The sequence below is a fragment of the Macaca fascicularis genome, chromosome X, assembly GCF_037993035.2.
Source record: "Macaca fascicularis isolate 582-1 chromosome X, T2T-MFA8v1.1".
In the NCBI taxonomy this organism is placed as follows: domain Eukaryota; kingdom Metazoa; phylum Chordata; class Mammalia; order Primates; family Cercopithecidae; genus Macaca; species Macaca fascicularis.
In genome coordinates, this window is record NC_088395.1 from 131,265,504 (window position 1) to 131,283,059 (window position 17,556).

Genomic DNA, 17,556 nt, shown 5'->3' on the forward strand with positions numbered 1-17,556 from the left:
AGCACTTGTTACCATGATAAGGCCCACAAGCAAATAGCTCAGAAATAATAGCAACACATTTAGAAATGAAATAGTTGTAACACTTTTGTACTTATACAGCACTGTTTTTCCCCTAGTAGATTTCTTTATGAAAACTATTTCATCAATCCTTTAAGTCTGGGTCTGGCAAACACTTTTTTTTTTTTTTTTTTCTGTAAAGAGCCACATAGTAAATGTTTTAGGCTTTCTGGTTCATATGGCCTCTGTTGTAACTACACAGCTCTGTCTTTGCGTTTCAAAAGCAGTGTGTAAATGAATGAATGAATGAATGTGGTTGTGTTGCAATAAAGCTTTTTTATGGGCATTAAAATTGGAATTTCACATAATTTTCACATATCACAAAATACTGTCCTTCTTTGATTTTTTGTTTCAACCATTTAAAAAGGTAAAAACAATTGTTAGTTCACAAACAATACAGAAATAGGCAGCAGGCTACATTTAGCTGAGGGATGCAGCTTGCTGACCTCTGCTCTAAGTTGTCCCATAATACCTGTAAATGTCAGAAATTATTATCCCCTTTTCCCTCTGGCGATGACAAATATGGTACTAAAAAGTTGAAGAAGTTTTATCAAGTTTTAGAAGAATTTATGATAATCCATTCATTCAGCAAATATTTGTTGAGTACCTATTTGGCTAGAAATGAATGTTGCTAACTCTTTGTGTTTAATATCAAGAGGACCCCTTAATATTGAAACATTAATATGTGCCTCATTTCTACTAGCCAAATAATAAGTTTATCCACAAGGAGAATGGCATAGCTTTAGAGCTTAGTGACTTTACACTCATTAGCTGAAAGATCCACATAGGTTTTTCAAGGAAACTAAAGTTGTAAGAGAAATATAACCTGAACTTTACAAATTTAAGTCCTGTATATTTACCTTAGCTAGTGTCCCTACACAAATGGGGAAAAAGAAATAAGCAGAAGTGGTGAAGAAGCAGAAAAAATAAGCACCAGGGTTCAGTAAAACTTGTTTGAAAACAATATAAAAACTTCCAGGCCAAAATATACAGAATATATGATCTAGCTTAAGGTTAACTCCTCAGAGGTTCAGGTGGCATTATCATATGGGGGCTAAGTAGCAAAATCATTACTGTAAGTAGAGTTTGATCCTTGGTTTTAGAAACTTTAATGGTCTGGTGTTCTAAAAACTCCAGCCTCAAATATGATATATAATGAACTATTTTAAGAGCATTTTTATGACTACAAGATTTCTTTGAAAAATTTGTGTTTAGCAGCCCAAGCAAGCATCATCAAGCCTAATTAATTCAGAACAAGGCAGTTCTTACTAAAAAAGACAATATTTCCCCCTGAGATACAAGTTATTGCACAATTGATTATATATTTGATAAACTTAGGGCTATATTAGTTTTGTATATATTTTCTGTGCACCCCCTCAAAATACAACTTTAGTTCATAACCCTTTTTCATTTATCTTTTCTTGTGTTTAGTAATTGTCTGTTTAAATACAGATTTATTGCAAATCACATATTCTGCATAATGGGTTATGGAAGTACAGGATTAAAGGAACAAGGTGATCCACTAAGCTTTGGCCACATCAGTTTTGAAAACCACAAGTATAAGGCTGTGGAGTACACCATTTGACTAAGTTTTCAGCATAGACCTGTGCTGACTTCAAATTTAGATGACAAGCTGATATGGTTAGGTTTTGTGTTCCTACCCTAATCTCATCTTAATTTTAATCCCCAGGTGTTATGGAGATACCTGGTGGGAAGTGATTGGATTATAGGGGCAGTTTCTCCCATGTTATTCTTGTGATAGTGAGTGAATTCTCATGAGATCTGATGATTTTATAAATGGTAGTTTTTCCTGCACTGACACACACTCACTCTCGCCTGCTGCCATGTGAGATGTGCCTTTGCTTCTCCTCCACCTTCTGCCATGATTATAATTTTCATGAGGCCTCCCCAGCCATAGCAGAACTGTGAGTCAATTAAAACTTTTTCCTTTATAAATTACAGAGCCTCAAGTCTTTATAGCAGTGTGAGAATGGACTAATACACTAGCCAAGATCTTATGGCTCTGCATCAACCAGGTAGGTAAGATTCTGGAGAAAACAAGGACAATGCTACAGAAGAGTAACACTGGATAATGATAGATGGTGACATGCACAGAATTTTACTGAGCTTCTTATGTGCTCATGAATAAGGACAGAAGAATCTTTAAAAAACAACAAAAAACAAAACAAAATAAAACAAAACAAAAAAAAACTTCTGTAGATAGGACCATGGTGGAAAGAATACTCAGGCATGGTTCAGTATAAAGCATGTAACCACTACTCTCAGTCATGGTCACTAGTAGAGGAGACACAACTCTTCAATGCCTCCCTTAGGCTAAGACCTAGATTCTTACTATCCATTAAAATATGCTTAACATCCTACAGGACAGGGAAAAATATTTGTGAACAATGCATCCAACAAATGGCTAATATCCAGTATCTACAAGGAACACAAACAACTCAACAAGAAAAAAAAAATAACCCCATTAAAAAGTGGGCAAAGGATACGAACAGATATTTTTCAAAAGAATATGTATATGTGGCCAACAAACAGACGAAAAAATGCTCAACATCATTAATCATCAGAAATGTAAATTTAAACCACAATAAAATATCACTTTACACCAGCCAGAATGGCCATTATTAAAAAGTTAAAAAACAATAGAAGTTGGCATACATGTGAAGAAAAGGCAATGCTTATATACTGTGGGTGGGAATATAAATTAGTACTGCCACTATGGAAAACCGTGTGGAGATTTCTCATATAACTACCATTCAATCCAGCAACCCACTACTGCACATCTACCCAAAGGAAAAAAATATCATTATATCAAAAAGACACCTGTGATCATATGTTTATCACAGCACTAATCACAACAGCAAAGTCATGGAATCAATCAATGGATGACTGGATGTGTGTGTATATATGTGTGTGTGTGTGTATACACACACACACACACACACACACACACACACACATATATATATATATATATAAAACCTCTGAAGGGTCCAAAAACAGAGGGCAATGTTCCTGTAAGTATTATACTATGTGACCATAAAGCAAAGAGGAATTTTCAATATTGCATAAAGAGGATGTGTAGTCAAAATAAAGGATTTATACACACACACACACACACACATATATACACACACACCCCCTCTGAAACACTACTCAGCCATAAAAAAAGTGAAATCATGTCTTTTGCAGCAACATGGATGGAACTGGATGCCATTATCTTAAGTGAAATGATTCAGAAACAGAAAGTCAAAAACTACACATTCTCACTTATAAGTGGGGACTAAACAATGAATACACATGGACATATACTGTGGAATAATAGAGGCTGGAGACTCTGAAAGGTGGGATAGCGGGAAGGGGATAAGGCATCAAATACTACCTATTGGGTACAGTGTACAATATTCAGGTGATGTGTACACTAAAATCCCAGACTTCACTACTAAACAATATTATCCATGTAACAGAGCTGTATTTGGACCTCCCAAAACTTTAAAAATAAAATAAAATAAAATATGCTTAGAATAATGCAGTTAGTTAGCTTTATTATTCTCATCTAATTACTATCAATATGCTTTAGCAAATGTAAAGTGGATCTTTATAATTTTATCTGTTTTTTTCAGTGAAGTGATTAGCTCTCACTAAATCTCTGCATAAGTGCTTAGGATGCAGAGAGGCCTGCCAATTTCCAATCAATTCTGTTTGGCCTTATGGTTCACTGTTACTTGAACAAGCTGGTTATCAACAGGCAGTGTGACCTTCAGTTTTATACTGGAAAATTGAAATTTTAAAAAAGTAATATCAAAAATATTGAACACAAGGCAAAAGTAGTATTCATTTTCTTTGGGAATAATAACCTCTGAAGAGTCCAAAAACAGAGGGCAATATTCCTGTAAGTATTATACTGTGTGACTATAAAGCAAAGAGGAATTTTCAATATTGCATAAAGAGGGTGTGTAGTCAAAATAAAGGATTAATTGAGACTGTGTATGTACACATACTATTGTGTTTTTCTGGGGTGGAGGGGCGGTTTGGCTGGGAAGTGAGAGTGCTACTCCAGTTCTTCCTCTTCACAGAGGAGTACATGTTTTACAACTACGAGACATGGAAATTCAAATTAACTCATCCTTCTACTCTAAATACAAAGAAATGAAAGATAGTGTATAAAAGGAGAAGAGCAAAAAATATAGCTGGGTTCAAAGACAAGATTTAACATCTTTTTGGACTAGAAACAGAAAGGAGTCTGAAGCAGCTGAAGCAGTGAAGCAAATGACGTGCTGGGTTCTCAGTTCAGAAGCAGTGTTACCCACTTCAGCTCCAGAGGTGTGTCCATGATAAAAGTGCTGGGAAGCAGGCAAGGTAAATAATACAAAGTCCTGATGTTGGGCCTTCTGAAAAAAGGTTACAGATTTGTAAGAAATTAGTGACCTACGAAGAAAAGAGAACCAGGCACACGCTATTCATAAGAGACCTAAAACACAATTATGAGCACTAAGAAATCAACACTAAAATGATAGTCCTAAACCCCTTGTATAATAACTTTTAAAGCACCCCTAAATACCTAATAAGTTAACAATTAAATTGCAATGGGAATTTTTAAAAAATTAGAATGTAAAAGTTGCAAAAGTACTACATACCAATATTTGTGGGATATGCCTAAAGGTATACAATGAGGGAAATGTATAACACTAAATGCCTTTATTCATGAAAGATGGAAAAATAAGTGAGTTAAATATTTATCTCAAAAAGTTGGAAAAAATAACCTCAGACTAAATGTGAAGAAAGGAAAAGGAAAAAAATTAAAAAATAAGTACAGAAACTAGTGCAATAGAAAAAAAGAAAGCACAACCAGCAAAAATAAAACAAAAATCTGGTTTATTTAAAATGGTTTTAAAATAAACAGTCCTCCAGTAAAACCAATAAATAAAGAAGGAGAAAAGGCAAAGGAAAAAAAAACCTGTTACTCGAAAGAAAATAAAGGTACAACAAAAATTATAAAATCATAAAATGAGACTATAAACAATAGTATGCAAATGCATTTGAGAAACTAGATAAAAGGAATAATTTTCCAGAGAAATGTAAATTACTAACATACTCCAAGGAAAAAATTAGAGAACGAAAAATAAAACAATTGCCATTAAACAAATGAAATGTATAATCAAAAGTCTCCCACTCTAAGATACAACCAGCTCAGACAATTTTACATGCAATATTTATTAGATTTTTGAGAAATAAACCCCTGTCTATATAAGATATTTCAGAGGCTAAAAAACAAGGAAAGCTATCCGCTCAATCACTGAGGCCTGTATAACTATGATACAAAAATCTGACAAGGGCAATTTGGAAAAGGATAATTATAGACTAATTTTATACAAAAATCCTTAAAAGAAATTACTGAACTATATCCAGCAATGTGTAAAAAATATAATACATCAGGCCAAGTTGAGTTTATACAAAAAATGAAAGGTTGCTTCAAAATTTAAAAAGTTAATTAATCTAATTAACTTAATTAACAAAATAACAAAAATTGAAACATATGTTATTTGAATGTATGAAGAAATAGCATTTAACAAAAACCAACATTCATCACATTTAAAAATCCTTTTTAGAAAACATAACAAATTGGAAATATAGCAGTAGTCCCTCAACTTCTTAAAGGGTATCTATTAAAAACCTGCAGTAAACATAATAATCAGTGGTGTAATTTTGGAAGTCTTCCCATTAAAATCAGGACAAAAACACCCACTATCATCATTTCTATTTAACATTTTAATGTTCTTTTACATTTGCTGAGGAGTGCTTTACTTCCAATTATGTGGTCAATTTTGGAATAAGTGTGATGTGGTGCTGAGAAGAATGTATATCCTGTTGATTTGGGGTGGAGAGTTCTGTAGATATCTATTAGGTCCACTTGCTGCAGAGATGAGTTCAATTCCTGGATATCCTTGTTAACTTTCTGTCTCGTTGATCTGTCTAATGTTGACAGTGGGGTGTTGAAGTCTCCCATTATTATTGTATGGGAGTCTAAGTCTCTTTGTAAGTCTCTAAGGACTTGCTTTATGAATCTGGGTGCTCCTGTATTGGGTGCATATATATTTAGGATAGTTAGCTCTTCCTGTTGAATTAATCCCTTTACCATTATGTAATGGCCTTCTTTGTCTCTTTTGATCTTTGATGGTTTAAAGTCTGTTTTATCAGAGACTAGGATTGCAACCCCTGCTTTTTTTTTGTTCTCCATTTGCTTGGTAGATCTTCCTCCATCCCTTTATTTCGAGCCTATGTGTGTCTCTGCATGTGAGATGGGTCTCCTGAATACAGCAAACTGATGGGTCTTGACTCTTTATCCAGTTTGCCAGTCTGTGTCTTTTAATTGGACCATTTAGTCCATTTACATTTAAGGTTAATATTGTTATGTGTGAACTTGATCCTGTCATTATGATATTAACTGTTTATTTTGCTCGTTAGTTGATGCAGTTTCTTCCTAGCATCGATGGTCTTTACATTTTGGCATGATTTTGCAATGGCTGGTACCGGTTGTTCTTTTCCATGTTTAGTGCTTCCTTCAGGGTCTCTTGTAAGGCAGGCCTGGTGGTGACAAAATCCCTAAGCATTTGCTTATCTGTAAAGGATTTTATTTCTCCTTCACTTATGAAACTTAGAAATTATAACAAACTGTCTCTCAGACCACAGTGCAATCAAACTAGAACTCAGGACTAAGAAACTCAATCAAAACTGCTCAACTACATGGAAACTGAACAACCTGCTCCTGAATGACTACTGGGTACACAACTAAATGAAGACAGAAATAAAGATGTTCTTTGAAACCAATGAGAACAAAGATACAACATACCAGAATCTCTGGGACACATTTAAAGCAGTGTGTAGAGGGAAATTTATAGCACTAAATGCCCACAAGAGAAAGCAGGAAAGATCTAAAATTGACACTCTAACATCACAATTAAAAGAACTAGAGAAGCAAGAGCAAACACATTCAAAAGCTAGCAGAAGGCAAGAAATAACTAAGATCAGAGCAGAACTGAAGGAGATAGAGACACCAAAAACCTTCCAAAAAATTAAGGAATCCAGGAGTTGGTTTTTTGAAAAGATCAACAAAATTGATAGAGTGCTAACAAGACTAATAAAGAAGAAAAGAGAGAAGAATCAAATAGATGCAATAAAAAATGATAAAGGGGATATCACCACCGACCCCACAGACATACAAACTACCATCAGAGAATACTATAAACACCTCTACGCAAATAAACTAGAAAACCTAGAAGAAATGGATAATTTCCTGGACACTTACACTCTCCCAAGACTAAACCAGGAAGAAGTTGAATCCCTGAATAGACCAATAGCAGGCTCTGAAATTGAGACAATAATAAATAGCCTACCAACCAAAAAAAGTCCAGGACCAGACGGATTCACAGCTGAATTCTAACAGAGGTACAAGGAGGAACTGGTACCATTCCTTCTGAAACTATTCCAATCAATAGGAAAAGAGGGAATCCTCCCTAACTCATTTTATGAGGCCAACATCATCCTGATACCAAAGCCTGGCAGAGACACAACAAAAACAGAGAATTTTAGACCAATATCCCTGATGAACATCGATGCAAAAATCCTCAATAAAATATTGGCATACCGAATCCAGCAGCACATCAAAAAGCTTATCCACCATGATCAAGTGGGCTCCATCCCTGGGATGCAAGGCTGGTTCAACATTCGCAAATCAATAAACGTAATCCAGTATATAAACAGAACCAAAGACAAAAACCACATGATTATCTCAATAGATGCAGAAAAGGCCTTTGACAAAATTCAACAGCCCTTCATGCTAAAAACGCTCAATAAATTCGGTATTGATGAAACGTACCTCAAAATAATAAGAGCTATTTATGACAAACCCACAGCCAATATCATACTGAATCGGCAAAAACTGGAAGCATTCCCTTTGAAAACCGGCACAAGACAGGAATGCCCTCTCTCACCACTCCTATTCAACATAGTGTTGGAAGTTCCGGCTAGGGCAATCAGGCAAGAGAAAGAAATAAAAGGTATTCAGTTAGGAAAAGAAGAAGTCAAATTGTCCCTGTTTGCAGATGACATGATTGTATATTTAGAAAACCCCATCATCTCAGCCCAAAATCTCCTTAAGCTGATAAGCAACTTCAGCAAAGTCTCAGGATACAAAATTAACATGCAAAAATCACAAGCATTCTTATACACCAGTAACAGACAAACAGAGAGCCAAATCATGAATGAACTCCCATTCACAATTGCTTCAAAGAGAATAAAACATCTAGGAATCCACCTTACAAGGGATGTAAAGGACCTCTTCAAGGAGAACTACAAACCAATGCTCAGTGAAATAAAAGAGGATACAAACAAATGGAAGAACATACCATGCTCCTGGATAGGAAGAATCAATATCGCAAAAATGGTCATACTGCCCAAGGTAATTTATAGATTCAATGCCATCCCCATCAAGCTACCAATGAGTTTCTTCACAGAATTGGAAAAAACTGCTTTAAAGTTCATATGGGAAACGTTCTTCGCCGAGAGTCGTCGGGGTTTCCTGCTTCAACAGTGCTTGGACGAACCCGGCGCTCGTCCCCCATCCCGGCTGGCCGCCCATAGCCAGCCTTCCGCCTCCTCTTCACCACGTCCTCGGACTGCCCCAAGGGCCCCGCCGCCGCTCCATCGCCGCGCAGCCGCCGCCGCCGCCGCCTGTCCTTAGCCTCCGCCATGACGACCGCGCCCACCTCGCAGGTGTGCCAGAACTACCACCAGGACTCAGAGGCCGCCATCAACCGCCAGATCAATCTGGAGCTCTACGCTTCCTACGTTTACCTGTCCATGTCTTACTACTTTGACCGCGATGATGTGGCTTTGAAGAACTTTGCCAAATACTTTCTTCACCAATCTCATGAGGAAAGGGAACATGCCGAGAAACTGATGAAGCTGCAGAACCAACGAGGTGGCCGAATCCTCCTTCAGGATATTAAGAAACCAGACTATGACGACTGGGAGAGCGGGCTGAATGCAATGGAGTGTGCTTTACATTTGGAAAAAAATGTGAATCAGTCACTACTGGAACTGCACAAACTGGCCACTGACAAAAATGACCCCCATTTGTGTGACTTCATTGAGACACATTACCTGAATGAGCAGGTGAAAGCCATCAAAGAATTGGGTGACCACGTGACCAACTTGCGCAAGATGGGAGCACCCGAATCTGGCTTGGCAGAGTATCTCTTTGACAAGCACACCCTGGGAGACAGTGATAATGAAAGCTAAGCCTCAGGCTAATTTCCCTATAGCCATGGGGTGACTTCCCTGGTCACCAAGGCAGTGCATGCATGTTGGGGTTTCCTTTACCTTTTCTATAAGTTGTACCAAAACATCCACTTAAGTTCTTTGATTTGTACCATTCCTTCAAATAAAGACATTTGGTACCCAAAAAAAATAATAATAAAATAAAAATAAAGTTCATATGGAACCAAAAGAGAGCCCGCATTGCCAAGACAATCCTAAGCCAAAAGAACAAAGCTGGAGGCATCACGCTACCTGACTTCAAACTGTACTACAGGGCTACAGTAACCAAAACAGCATGGTACTGGTACCAAAACAGAGATATAGACCAATGGAACAGAACAGATACCTCAGAAATAATATCACACATCTACAGCCATCTGATCTTTGACAAACCAGACAAAAACAAGAAATGGGTAAAAGATTCCCTGTTTAATAAATGGTGCTGGGAAAATTGGCTAGCCATAAGTAGAAAGCTGAAACTGGATCCTTTCCTTACTCCTTATACGAAAATTAATTCAAGATGGATTAGAGACTTAAATGTTAGACCTAATACCATAAAAACCCTAGAAGAAAACCTAGGTAATACCATTCAGGACATAGGCATGGGCAAGGACTTCATGTCTAAAACACCAAATGCAACGGCAACAAAAGCCAAAATTGACAAATGGGATCTCATTAAACTAAAGAGCTTCTGCACAGCAAAAGAAACTACCATCAGAGTGAACAGGTAACCTACTGAATGGGAGAAAATTTTGGAATCTACTCATCTGATGAAGGGTTAATATCCAGAACCTACAAAGAACTCAAACAAATTTACAAGAAAAAAAGAAACAACCCCATCAAAAAGTGGGCAAGGGATATGAACAGACATTTCTCAAAAGAAGACATGCATACAGCCACAGACACATGAAAAAATGCTTGTCATCACTGGCCATCAGAGAAATGCAAATCAAAACCACAATGAGATACCATCTCACACCAGTTAGAATGGCGATCATTAAAAAGTCAGGAAACAACAGGTGCTGGAGAGGATGTGGAGAAATAGGAACACTTTTACACTGTTGGTGGGATTGTAAACTAGTTCAACCATTATGGAAAACAGTATGGCGATTCCTCAAGGATCTAGAACTAGATGTACCATATGACCCAGCCATCCCATTACTGGGTATATACCCAAAGGATTATAAATCATGCTGCTATAAAGACACATGCACATGTATGTTCATTGCAGCACTATTCACAATAGCAAAGACTTGGAATCAACCCAAATGTCCATCAGTGACAGACTGGATTAAGAAAATGTGACACATATACACCATGGAATACTATGCAGCCATCAAAAAGGATGAGTTTGTGTCCTTTGTAGGGACATGGATGCAGCTGGAAACCATCATTCTCAGCAAACTATCACAAGAACAGAAAACCAAACACCACATGTTCTCACTCATAGGTGGGAACTGAACAATCAGATCACTTGGACTCGGGAAGGGGAACATCACACACCGGGGTCTATTATGGGGAGGGGGGAGGGGGGAGGGATTGCATTGTGAGTTATACCTGATGTAAATGACGAGTTGATGGGTACTGACGAGTTGATGGGTGCAGCACACCAACATGGCACAAGTATACATATGTAACAAACTGCACGTTATGCACATGTATCCTAGAACTTAAAGTATAATAATAATAATAATAATAAAACATTTTAATGAAGGTCCAAGACAATGCAATAAAACAAGGAAAATAAATCAGATATAAAATGGAAAGCATTAGACAAAACTGTTATTATTTGCAGAGGATGTAACCGCCTACACAGAAAAATCCAAGTGAGTACAAATTATTTGAACTAACAAAAAGTTTAGGAAGGTTCCTGGAAAAAAAATCAATGTACTAAAACCAATAACAAACTTCTATACAAGTAATAACAAATTAGAGAGTTCAATAAAAAAAAAATAGCAAATTTCCATTTATAGTATTAACGAAAGCTGAAACAGAACCTAATAAATCTAGTAAAAGCTGTGAAAATCCTTTACGGAGTGAGTAGAAGTTATTGAAGGACATTAAAGATTTGAATGAAAAGAGAGATAAAGTATGTTCATGAATTAGAAGACTCAACTTCATGAAAATATGAATTGTACTCAAATTAATCTGTAAATTTGATGCAATGCCAAAGGCAAAAGAAACAAACTGAAAGCCCAAGTCAAAAGTTTAGAGAAGATAATTGCGAGGATCATAACTGACAAAGATTTTTTTTTCTTTTTTTTTTTTTCTTTTTGAGATGGAGTCTCGCTCTGTCACCAGGCTGGAGTGCAGTGGTGCGATCTCGGCTCACTGCAACCTCCGCTTCCCGGGTTCAAGTGATTCTCCTGCCTCAGCTTCCCGAGTAGCTGGAAATACAGGCGGCAAAGATTATTTTTAAGAAGACTAAAAGATAGAAAAATAAATACTTTATATGGACAGGGAATTCTCAGACAAGGAAATCTGAATTGACAATAGACATGTGAAAAAGTACTTTACCTCACAAGCAATCAGTGGAATATAAATTAAATCAGTGTGGACCTATAGCATTGTGCAGACTGGCAAAAATTTAACCACACCAAATGTTGATATGGATATAGAGAATTCGGAATTTCACATACTGCTAGCAGAATCTAATCTTGTGTACCTTGAAAAACAATTTGGTAATACCTAGTAAAGTTGAGGATATTCATGCTCTTCAACCCAGAAATTCCACTTCTAGATGTATACTTTAAAAAACTCTCTCTCACACACAAATACTCATAAGAATATTTACTGCTGCACTGTTTGTAAAATTAAATTCTGGGAAAAGTCTAAACATCCACCAATAATGGAAGATTTATATTTTCATCCAATAGATTCATTTTATAAATTAGCAGAATGAAATAGAGTCTCACATTAGCATAGTTAAATCACAGAAGCAAAGTCAAGAGACAAAAGAACATTGAAGAAGAATATGTGTTTAATGAAAACCTATATGGATGCTGTAAAAACAGTAAAACATATATAGAAATGAAAATTATCCTTCGCAAACTAATGCAGGAACAGAAAACCAAATATCACATGTTCTTTCTTTTAAGTGGGAGTTAAATGATGAGAACACATGGACATATAGAGGGGAACAACACACACTGGGGCCTATCAGAGAGTGGAGGGTGGGAGGAGGAAGAGGATCAAGAAAAATAACTAATGGGTACTAGGCTTAATATTTGGGTGATGAAATAATTTGTACAACAAATCCCCATGGCACAAATTTACCTATGTAACAAACCTGCACATGTACTTTTGAACTTAAAATAAAAGTTAAAAAAAATTCATATAGCAGAAATGTTCACAATGAAAACAGGAATAATAATTAACTTATTAAAAGTCTGCAACCAACAATAAAAAAAGAAAAAGAAAAATATCAAATTCAGGATACTGGTTACATCTAGGGTGAAAGAGGGAAGAATGGCATGGGGGGACATAAGAAGTTTCAGCTTTGTCTGTAACATTTTATTCTTGAAAATAGATTTAAAGAAAGGATAATATGTTAGATTTGACATAACTGAGTGAAAGAATGATAGGTATGTGAGAATTTGCTATGTGAAATCCTGTGCATTTGACATATTCCAACATTAATAAAAATAATATTTAGAGGAACACAGAAAATATTTCATTCAATATTACCGAAATTTTTCTTCAGTTTAGGAACTAGCATAGGATTAAAAATGCACACTGAGTAATGATGGCAGTTGGCTTCGGGCTGGCCTTGAGGATGGCTGACACTGACCTTACAGGAAGTTCTTTCATTCTTCTTCTGGAGAGCTCTCTGGCTCAAGTCCATTGAAGTCTTACTTATATCCTGATCTATGTCCTATTTGATTTTCCTTAAATTTATTTAAAAACCACTTGTTTAAAACAGTTCTAATTTATCCTTAGGCTAAATCTCAGCAAGAGCTGCCAAATTTCCCTATCTTGGAACCAGGTCTATATTACATCAACTCTTTCCAATCTCCAGAGGAAGATACCCCATCTCTTCTCATCTCTTGCGGCACTTTAAAAGCAAAACATCCTAGCAGGGTTGTGGGCATACTTCTGGCCAATTGCGGGTGGGAAACCAAGACTCAGAGTGGTGGAACAACGTGCCTGAGGTCACACAACAAAGCTCATATTTGTCAAACTTGGGTTTACAATTTAGGTTGGTCCGATTACAAAATCCATATTATTTCTCCTGTGTGAAGTATAACTTAGTAAACCTCAAAACTATATTATACACTGCCCTGCTATTTTTATTTCCTGGAATGCACACAGCCAGTACAGTACAGAGAACCAGTAGTCTCCCCATAGGAAACACAGGCCAAAGTTCACCACAGGAATCTTTTAGAAGGCCAAGAGGAGACTGGCAGTTGTATATATAGCTATAGTCTGCCTATGGCCTATGCAAAAAGTCTTCTGCTGGTTGACACATGGCCCAATACAGTTCACCAGGGTAGGGCACTGATCACAATTTAGGACCAAAGCTGCCAAGTAGGGAGACTTTGGATATGGTAGATATTTGGAACAGCATTGAAGATCATAATCCTGACCCATTTACTGGCACAACTAAAAGAAGGAGATTTGCCTGCAAATTAGATCTGTGTCACTTGTATTTTCAAAGTGATTGAAGTTGGTAAGTGACCATCTACAGTGTATCTGTTTATCTGTTACTTTTTAACTAATGTGTATTTTAAGGCATTTTAAATATACTGATGTGGCATATCAATTGGTTAATCAAATTAATGTTTTGAGAGTTCACAGGCAGTACGAGGTCTTATTTCTTCCTTCAAAGCACAGAATCGCAATTGGCGAAATATTCTCAAACTTAAATCCTAAAAGATCGGAAGAAGGTTGGTGTTTAGGAACCCATGAGTCTCAAATGGACTTTTATGGGAAACTATATTTCTCATTATTTACCACATTGTTTTCTTTGCTCCATAAATTTGTTTACTCTGTTCTTTAGTTGGCCTACCAAAAAAATCAACTCAAAACTCAAAGTCCTGGGATTACAGGAGTGAGCCGCTGCACCCAGCCAAATCCATCTTATATTCAATAGCCAAATTCGTCTTAAGATAAGATTTCCATGATGTTATAACCTTATATAAAAGCCTTTGGAAGAAAACGGTTGATTATAGGATCAAGTCCAACTGTCTACAGTTCTGCTTACTACTACCTATTCAAATACCCCTTGTACTATCCCCCAGACAGTTTTCCAACCCAGTCAGCAAAGTTTCCTCCAAACAGTGTTTTCTTATTTAATTTTGCCGCCCTTATTTACAGGGGCTGCCACTCTCCCATTCACTTTGGAAAACCTATTTATCCTTTAAGCACATCCCAATACAATAAATCATACAGCCCAGCACAACACAGCCTCACGTCCCAGAGCCCTAATGTACTAGTATTCTGTCCCAAGGATTCTTGCATGTGATTTTTGCTCTGCTTAATTATTCTCCTATTGTCATGTTGCATGAATTCATTCCTTCAGAAAATATTGATGGAGCATCATCTATCATGTGCAAACTGACATCCATGATGCTGTAAAACAGTGAGTCTCAATTGAGGGAGCACTTATCCCAGATTTGGAAAGGTGTGGAGGTAACTTTGGTTGTTATAGTGACTGGGAGATGCTACTGACATTTATTGAATAGGGGAAAAGGATAATAACAATAACACAACGGGGTGGGCCACTCCCATAATATGAAGAATTCTCCATCCAAAGTGTGAGTGTGGAAGACTGCAAGATGAATTAGACATGACTCACAGTCTCAAAGATGTAAGTTTTGAGTTCAAAAGGAAGATGAGATGAGTATCATGTATGAAAATGTTTTATCTCACATATAAACTATTTTGTGTTAGGACTGTGTTGGTTATTTTCCATGAATTCCTCATGGTGTCTTGTACTAGGCTGGACGCATGATAGATACTAGGTAAAGACTTACTGACTTGACCTATATGAAAAAAAAAAAAAAAACCAAAACTCAATGAGTACCATGTAGAGAAACAGTTCTACAGATAATTGTGTTATCTTCATTGTATTTTGAAATTGATAAAGAAGACAAAGCTGTGACAATATAGCCTGCTAAACCTCTGGAGGGGCGACTGTGAAGTTGAGAGTAGAAAAAGCAGCCTCTTACAATAAGTAGAAGGAGGAAGGGAACAATAAAGGGTTGGCAAAATGTGAGAAGCCACAGTTCCTTTTCTTGAACCATGGGCTTGCTATGGAACATTTTACCATTTTGCTATAGAATATTTTACCGTATACAGACGGGAGCTGAATAGCTGCAGATTTGCTTTTTTTTTTTTTTCACATCCTCTTCCTGACAATAACAATCACAACTTGCATACGTTGCAGAAGAAAAAGTTACTCTGCTCATCTATACAATATTCACTTGTTGTTTATAACCGTTATTCATCTGTACCTATTTTTGGGTTGCAACAGTTAAATCAAATAACATGACTTTTTTTTATTATACATGTCAACAACAGAAAAATACATACATGCATATCTAAGAATACCACTTTGGATGTCTATGTTGCCTTTCTTCTAAGGGGACATAACCTTTTCGCATTTGCCCTTACAACAACACTGCGAGATAGACAGCATCATCCCATTTTATAGCTGTAGAAACCACGGCCCAGACAGATAAAGCAACTTGCCAGAAGTCTCATAGTCTGTGTCAAGGCCCAGACTAGAAGTAAGAGCTCTTGACTCCCTAGGCAATGTATCACTCAGGAGACTACCATTGTTGCTTCACAGATAGGAATACTCATTTAGGAAAAGCAACAAATCTACATACCATCCAAGATGCTAGACTTGAGCAATCTGTTTGGTTTTGCAGAATTTTCTATGTTACACTGTTCTTAATTAACTATATACCAGAGGAAGTGGGGACCAAAAATTGCCATTTGCAAAAGTTAGCATTAATCTCCACTGCTCGACAAATTCTTCCTCAGTAAGTTACCTTGCTTTAAAGGTACAAGTTTGGGACATGTGCCTTTACATCCCAGGGGAAATACTAAAAATTTTGATCAAAGATCACTGGGAGGCTTACAGCAAACTCGCAAACTAACAATAGTCCAACAGGGATGTGTGATCTTCTTTAACAGACAAGAAAGATCCTGTTACATGCAACAGAATGCTTTTGAATAAAAAACATAAAAAGTAGGTTGATTGAAAGAAGATTAAATTTTCACTCATCTTAGTTTTTATACATTTATCAATCCTTAAAAATGAAATATCCAAATGTTAACTTCAGAGATATCCACGAGGATTAATAGAAATTCTAAGTCACTTTGTAGAAAGAGGAAAAAGCAGTTGACTTAGAAAACTAGATATTGGATGTCTAATACATTTTTGGGTAAAACCTCCTATGCCTCTCAGGCCATCCTAAGGAATCAACTAGATCTAACCTTTATGACATCACTTCAAATAGATTATAGACTGTTTACTGGCAAGGAGAATTTCTCGTAGGCCCACTATTAGATGTAATGATATAATGCATGTAAAGTGATTACCCAATGCCTAACATATGATAAATAACTAACAAAGGGAAGTTTTAAATATTTTCATTCACTGTAGTGACAAGCACAGTGTTTGGATATAGGAGGTGGATAATGCTTATACATACTGCTATTTGGCTTCTTTTTTCCAGATAAATAGAATGCTCTCTAATTTGTTAATAGTAAGATAAATGGAATTTACTAGAAATGGTATACGTACATTTGTAAGTATCAGGAAGTGAGTATGGATAGCATAAAGGCCAGTGCTAGTCTTCAAGTCCTATAATTTTAAATGTATTTCCCAGATTTTTTGTAGAGTTGATAAGAGCACTGAGTCCATTATGACTCAAATGCGGTTGATACTCTGCTATAACAACCAGGGAAAAGCAACTGCTAAGCTTATTAAACTTGTAAATACAGCAGATATCTTTGGAATTTATGGATTTAACATTTGCAATTTTGACTATACAGGAAGTGACTCCATGAGTCCATGACCTGTAGTTATGTGTAATATGGCTGACACCTAAATTTGGATCTTTGATGTTGAATATAACTAGTGAGTGAGTTGGCCAACTGCCCAACATCCAAAACTCTGCTCTTCTATACTTGTTGGGGGTGTATGCAGCA

General features: G+C 36.5%; 1 protein-coding gene and 1 pseudogene across 3 annotated transcripts in view; one reads left to right on the forward strand and one right to left on the reverse strand.

Annotated features, from left to right (window-relative positions):
- TENM1 (teneurin transmembrane protein 1) overlaps positions 1–17,556 on the reverse strand; it is an 845,979-nt gene that overhangs the window by 654,875 nt on the left and 173,548 nt on the right. The gene's annotated exons all lie outside the window — the stretch shown is intronic.
- Positions 8,622–9,565, forward strand: LOC102144668 (ferritin heavy chain pseudogene; annotated as a pseudogene).